This window comes from Coenobita brevimanus, chromosome 28 (genome assembly GCF_032717465.1).
Source record: "Coenobita brevimanus isolate Jiangsu-jjx chromosome 28, ASM3271746v2, whole genome shotgun sequence".
Classification (NCBI taxonomy): domain Eukaryota; kingdom Metazoa; phylum Arthropoda; class Malacostraca; order Decapoda; family Coenobitidae; genus Coenobita; species Coenobita brevimanus.
This window is the reverse complement of record NC_136981.1, coordinates 14,997,697-15,005,161: the sequence shown is the minus strand read 5'-3', so window position 1 is coordinate 15,005,161 and position 7,465 is coordinate 14,997,697. Positions and strand designations below refer to the sequence as shown.

Genomic DNA, 7,465 nt, shown 5'->3' with positions numbered 1-7,465 from the left:
TTTAAAACTATTCTGTCACAAACTCCTTCCAGTATTAGCTAATGAAATAGTTTTTCAAACGTTTCCATAGTTATAGTATACAGTAAGTGAACACTGCAGTCAATGGATGATCAGCATTTAACACTCACCCTTTGCTTCATAAAATACGTCAAACATGTAACATTCTTGCGATTCTGGGTGAAGGTGGTATAGTCAGTAGCACCAATCAGTACGTGAGTTCCGTCGAGAACTCTGTCTATTAGAAACCCAAAAGGGTCAGACAGGGTCATGTTAGAATATAAAAACATCTTCTGTCCTATGATGACTGAGGCCGGATTGGTGGAGGCCAAGAGGGCGTCTGGCAAGAAGCTCCCGTACTCTAACATTGAAGGTCTTGGAGGAAGTTGCCAGGCAGGGAGATGAGAGGCAAGGTTAGTTAGATCTCTAGAAAAGAGAAAGGAATCAGTGAGCAAAACTCTAGACACTACATTTTCAAATCCTATCAGCATAGGGAGGCATCAAGACGTAGTGTAGTGTAATCACACCATAGCCACGTTATTCTTGCTATCAGTATGATCGCTCATGCAATTTTTTTCCTCTTCATATCCGTAGAAGCTGTTTGAAAACTGAGCGTGACCAATTTTTCCCCTCCTCTCACTATCTGTTGATTACTAACGACACTGTGTGAATAGTGGACTGGAGACCAGAGTACCCAGTCTCCAACATTTTTGTCATAATGAATTTACACGAGATCTCTAGATCTCTTACATACCTTGTAATAAGAAATTATCTGAGCTTGAATCGTTCATAGTCTCCATAATTATAAGACCATAATGAATCATTCTGACCAACGTTTTCTTGTTTATATATCGGTATCAGTCTTATTTTCTAAGTGCCATAAAAAGTCAATATGAATATCTGGGCTCCGAACACCCATACACATGCATCACCATTCAGTATCAACTTGTGCAACAACATGGAATATTATCTGAAATCCCTTAGTCCGAAGTCCTTTATTTTAAGTCTGCTTAGTCACCAGAAAGAGTTTGCTCACAGTGTTTGTAGTACAAAAAAAAAAAAAAAAAAAAGGATCATACCTACATACTGAATGAGGTAACAGTAACCATCGGTATTATCAGTACATGTCCTGTTATGCATAATATATCAATACTGTAAAAACTGCTGTGCCTCTGTGTGTGGAAACTTGCTGAGTCATCCTGCTGATGTTGGTGACACACTACACTTGGTTGGTTGATGAGTAGGTGGGTGGGGATGCAACAGTGCAATGGGAAAGCAGGTCGATGGAGGGAATAGTCAGTTCTGAGCACTGTCAAAGATCAGGGTCACAGGACATGGGCATAGTTCGTCTCTGGGGTGTTTGTCAATGAACCAGGTAAGTTACCTAGTTTTAATATAATTTAGACCGAACTTCGACAAAGAGTTTAGGGTTAGCCAAGAAGCCGAACAGTTCTTGTGAAAACAATAGATCAAAGTTGGAGGTCACATGACAAGGCCAACGTAAGCTGTTTTTATTTGATTTAGACCCATGTGCGTTATAGGGTTAAAGGCAGGGTACAGAGGAAGCGATTCGATTTTGAGAACAAGCATTCAAAAGCCAAGGTCACAGGGAAAGGACAAAAGTCAAGGGGACGTGACAGGGTCAGCACAGATAGTTTTGATCTGATATAGATCAAGCATGATCGAGTGGTTCAGAGCAAGACAAGGACGAATAGATTCGAAATTATGAACACTCTGCCAACAGTCAGAGGTCAAGGTCGTATGTCAAGATCAAATTAACCAGTTTTTATTTGATTCAGAGCTTGGTAAAATGGACCAGCATAGTGTAAGGATGAAGAAATTCGATTTTGATAATGTCAAGTTCACAAGCAAGCTCAGATGTTCCACTTGAAAACACAGAGAGCTTTTATTCGATCTGGATCACACTTGGAGGAAAAACTGAGCCAAGGATGAAGTTAATGGATTCGGAGAACAATAGGTCAAAGGTGAAAGTAACAGGCAACGTAAACTGAATAAGTTTTGATCTGATCTTAACCGTCTTTAGGAAAAGAATGAAGTGACTCGAAATTCAGAACGATCAGTCATGCCTGCGGTTCTCAGTGCATGTCACGAGTCGGCTTGTGACATCAATTTTAGTGGGAAACTGCGAACTCTAGTGGAATCCCAGTGTTTATCGTTCAGTTTAACCGCTACCTATTCAACCGGTCGGGAGTGTTTTTCAGGCAATTTTTCATTGTGTAATGATCGTCTTTGTGCGAGACATTAGCACTTCCATTGAACGATTTATTATGGACGTGTTTCTCTCATTCTACCCGTTAGCAATGCGGTCACAACACTCGCCTCTTTCCCATGATTTGAAGTTAGTCAAGGTTTGAGCGCCATGAAAGCAGGTTGGGCCCAGAGCGTAGCAGTGCCGCCGTTGTCCAGTTCCTGAATTTCCACCCAGTGTGATTGGCGAGAGACTTAGCGAGTGCAGTGTCCTTCCAGTAACGACGCCCAGTCATCTGCTTTGTCCACTTTTCTGACCAGTATTTTCTTTTCGTATTTTCCTAGGCTTAAGAGTTAGCTTTTGAGTGGGTGAGTGAGTGCGATCTTATTTTGAATTCATTTTGAAATGTAACGTAAATTTATTTCTTTGTAATCAATAAATTTAACAGCTCTTTTTCTCAGGCTTAATGTAATGTAAACTGGTGTTTTATTTTCCATATTAAGCTTATTTCACTTATAGCTCCTAGTTTGCATAAACGCTTTGCCATTCATAACTGGTATTTAGGCCAGTCTTTTTGTATTAAGCTTAAAATCCGTTGTGCCATCTAGGAGTTAATGCATCAGCAAGAATCTGTTATCATTAATAGCATCAGTTATTGATTGTCAGGGGTGAAGTCACTTTCTCCAGAGGCTAACAGTACTAACAAACAGCAATTGTGAGTAATTAGTCTCTGCTGTATACTGTTGAGAATCGGCGAAGCAAGCCAAATAAAGTAATCATTGCTTGATTTTCATAAGCCAATTCATTGTCCTGATAACAGTATTACTGAAAATTATCCTTTAATATTGCATATACTTGAAAAACCCCGTGACAGTGCAGACTCAAATGTTCAGCCCTTAGACCATTAGCAGGGCGTGAGTGTTGCATTGTCTGAGCGCTCCTTCATCTTTTTTCTTGATTTACTGAAGAAAAAGTTTTTGCACAAGCAGTCTGATGGTGGAGTGGTTAAGGCAGGGATCTACGGTCCTGTAGGATACTAGGCTGATACCCACACTGGTGGAGGAAACATTCCTAGGATTTGAATTTCGCTTGAGCAATTTATAATTACATTCCACAAAATCTATCAACTAGTCAAAAACATACCGCCACAACAATTTTTAATGTGATACTTCTATCACGTGTTCAGTACGGACGATGCATATTACTACCAAAGCAGTGCCATATGAAGGTGTGAACATATAGGACTGCTGAATCTAGTGTAAGGGAACGTCTGGTCTACGTCCGGAGCTAGGAAAATAAAGCATTCGGTTACATAACTCAAACCTGCCTAATTTTGTACTTTTTTTTTTTTTTGCTGATATTTGCAGTAATATAAGCTTACTGAGATCCTGAAGTAAGCATGAGATATTTTTGATCGCATGGGATATATATATATATATATATATATATATATATATATATATATATATATATATATATATATATATATATATATAATCCTCCCCTGGGGAAGGGGGGATAGAATACTTCCCCAGTATTCCCTGCTTGTCGTAAGAGGCGACTAAAAGGGACACTTTTATCTACATTCTCTTTGCTCTCTTTCCCTTGTACTTTGTCTGTCCAAACCCTTTGCTTTTTACTTTCATTTAGTTAATTTCCTCTCTCCACTGTCTGGTTCCTGCGAGTCACTGGCATTGGCTCCAGGGTAAAATATTTTTTTTGTCTAAGAAATCTTGATGAACTCTGGTGACGAAGCAATGGCCCTCAGTCCCGTGCAGCCCTTAAGTGGGCAGGGGGTGCTAAGAATCCCACGGTGTAAAAATAAGTTTATACATCCAAAAAGAACCTTAAGAATAGGAAACTGGAATGTTCGAACTCTCAATCAGGCTGGTAAAATGGAAGAACTTATTTCAGTGTTCAAAGAATACAAGATGGATATTTGTGCTCTTACAGAAACGCGGTTGCTTGGAGTTGATAAAATGAATTTGGAAGATGGTATTACTATGTTGGTTTCTGGTAGGAGTGATGGAAATCATTACCAAGGAGTAGGCTGCTGAGTAGAAATGCTTGTCAGGCAGTATGTGAGTTTGAACCAATTAATGAGAGCTTGCATTATGCTCGTTTAAAATCTGACCATGGTAATATCAATATGGTTGTAGGGTACGCTCCGACAAATGAGGCTGCTGATGACTTTTATGAGAAGCTGCAGGATGTAGTGAATAGAGTGGCAAGACATGATGTGTAAGTTTGCATTGGTGATTTTAATGCGATTGTTGGCAGTAGTAGGGATGGTTTTGAAGATTGTATGGGTAAGGAGGGTGTTGGTATAAGGAACGAAAATGGGGTGCGACTTGGAAGCTTTTGTTTGGCAAATGACCTTATAATTGGTGGAACTATCTTTGAGCATAGAAAAATACATAAGACTACTTGGATGTCACCATGTGGTAAATACTGTAACCAGATTGACCACATTGCAATTGGCAAAAGGCATAGGAGTTATTTGCAAGATGTTTGCGTAAGGAGGGGGGCAGATATAGGTAGTGATCATCAACTTGTTGTGTCAAATATTAAAATAAAACTTAAGAGAAACGTTAATGGTAATTGTACAGGAGGTAATAATTATGATCTGGATGAGTTATGAAGTGATGAGAGCACGAGGGAAAAGTTTCGGTGGGAATGTAGGAACAGGTTTCTAGTCCTGCAGACTTTGATAGAATCTGAGGACAATGATATTAATCAAATGTGGAGAGAGGTAAAAGAGGTTTTGCATGAGAGTGCTAAGGTTACTTTTAAGAAAAAGGGAAAAGCGAGAAGGAAAAAGTGGATGTCAGATGAAACATGGAATGCAATTCAGAAAAGGAAAGAGGCTAAGTTAAAAAGTGAAGAACAACATGTTGATGACCAGGTAGTTGAAGTACTTAGAGCAAAGTACTGGAGTTTACATTCTGAAGTAAAAAGACTCGTTAGACATGATAAGAGGAGACTATATGATGAAAAGGCGACAGAGACAGAAATTAAATTAAGTAAAAATGACGGTCAGAGCACAAGAGCAGCGTATCAGGCCATAAAGGAGTTAACTGGGACTGAAAAGAGAAGGAAGGAAATACCTGTACGAGATAGAAATGGTAATTTGATGACTAAAGATTTGGATATAGAAGGAAGGTGGAAAGAGCACTTTGAATCTGTTCTAAATTGACCAATCCCAGCTGAAGAGGACATTTTGCCAGCCGAAAGAGATTTGCAGAAACAAGGGATATAATTTTGGAAGAGGTAAAATCTATAAAGGAGTTAAAGAATTTTAAGGCCCCAGGAGAGGATGGAATATTCCCTGAAATGCTTAAGGTGGAAAATGAGTTGATGAATGCGATTTTGAAACTTTTTAATGTGACTTGGGATAATGGTGGAATTCCAGAAGAGTGAAAAAATGGAGTGATTGTAAAAATACCAAAAAAGGGAGATTTAAGTGTGTGTGGCAATTGGAGGGGGATAACTTTGACACCTGTAGTTGCAAAAGTCTTTTCCAAAATCTTGTTGAACAGAATAGAGCCGGTAATTGATAAAATTTTAAGAGAAGAACAAGCGGGATTTAGAAAGGGTCGAGGTTGTAATGATCAGATTTTTATTGTAAGGCATCTAATGCAACAAGCTAATGAGATGAAAATGCCACTTAGTATGTGTTTTGTGGATTTTGAAAAGGCGTTTGATAGTGTTTCGTGTGGACCTATGTTGAAAATTATGAGATTCTATGGTATACCAGAAAAGTTTGTAAATATTATTAGAAGTCTGCATGAAGGTACTTTTTGTAAGGTAATGGTGGGTGGTTCTTTGAGTGATCCATTTCAAGTTAGGTCAGGAGTGATTCAAGGAGGAGTTCTTTCGCCATTGTTGTTTGTTTTGGTTATGGATTATGTTATGAAAAAGGTTGTAAGGAGAACAGGTGCAGGAATTAACTGGAAAGAAAATAAGCTGATGGATTTGGACTATGCTGATGATATTGTACTGATTTGCGGAAGTATTTACGAGGTGCAGACGGTGCTTGATTGTCTGGTGGAGGAAGGAGAAAAAGTGGGATTGGTAATAAATTGTGGAAAGACTGAAATTATTAATATGAACGTGGAGAACCAAATCGATTGTGTAACTGGGAATAATGTGGTGAAGAATGTAGAAAACTTTAAATATCTGGGAACGATTGTATCATCTAATGGATCATCAAACAATGAAATTGAGGAGAGGATTAGACAGGCTTGGCGAGCTGTTGGAATGTTGAAATCTATTTAGAATAATAATTTGCTTTCGGTACATACTAAAGTGAAAATTTACAAGTCCATGGTTAGACCAATTTTAATTTACGGCCATGAGTAATAGTACAGTACAATTGCAACGGATCAGAAAGTTTTAGGATTTGAGAATAAAATACTGAGAAGGATTCTTGGGGTAAAGTAGCAAGACAGAGTTACAAATGCAAGAGTAAGGGATATTACGAGAGTGGAACCAGTTAATGAATATGTGAGATGTGAGACTGTCTCGCTGGAAGTGGCTGGGGCACATATACAGAAAAGAAGGTAGTTTAATACAGGATGTGCCAGAGTGGACTGCTAGAGGAGGAAGAGGTAGAGGTAGGCCGAGGGAAACCTGGTTGAGGACAATGAAAAAAGAAGCAGGAGAGGAGTGTTGGTGGGACCTGAAGGAGATGGCAAGAGACAAATATTGGTGGAGAGAGTTCATTGAGGCCCTATGCATCCCGTGGGGTGACACAGGAAGTGATATATATATATATATATATTATATATATATATATATATATATATGCCAACGGCCATACCACGTTGAGTACACCGCTTCCTGTCCGATCAGCGAAGTTAAGCAACGTTGGGTCTGGTTAGTACTTGGATGGGTGACCGCCTGGGAACACCAGATGCTGTTGGCATCCCTACGTGTCAAGTGGGGTTGGTGGAGGATTAGTGCCCCTCCCTGTAAAACAATTAACTCTAAGCCCTTGGCCACCCTGTCTGGGATACATGGCGTCTGGCAATGAATGAATGATATATATATATATATACATTTATATATATATATATATATAGAGAGAGAGAGAGAGAGAGAGAGAGAGAGAGAGAGCACGGATACCAGGTTGCACATGTATGCCGATGCCAGGATGTCCACCGACACCCACCAGAACACAAGCCACACACGCGCCCACCACACCCGCACCTCACCGCCTGGCATCGGTTGATTAACTATCCCGGAAGCCACCTGTCG

General features: G+C 39.5%; 1 non-coding gene across 1 annotated transcript; it reads left to right on the top strand.

Annotated features, from left to right (window-relative positions):
- The first annotated feature begins 7,014 nt into the window (after window positions 1-7,014).
- LOC145394839 (5S ribosomal RNA) lies at window positions 7,015-7,133 on the top strand. Its single transcript, XR_013896486.1, has one exon. It is a non-coding gene; the product is annotated as a 5S ribosomal RNA (ribosomal RNA).
- Window positions 7,134-7,465: the final 332 nt, after the last annotated feature.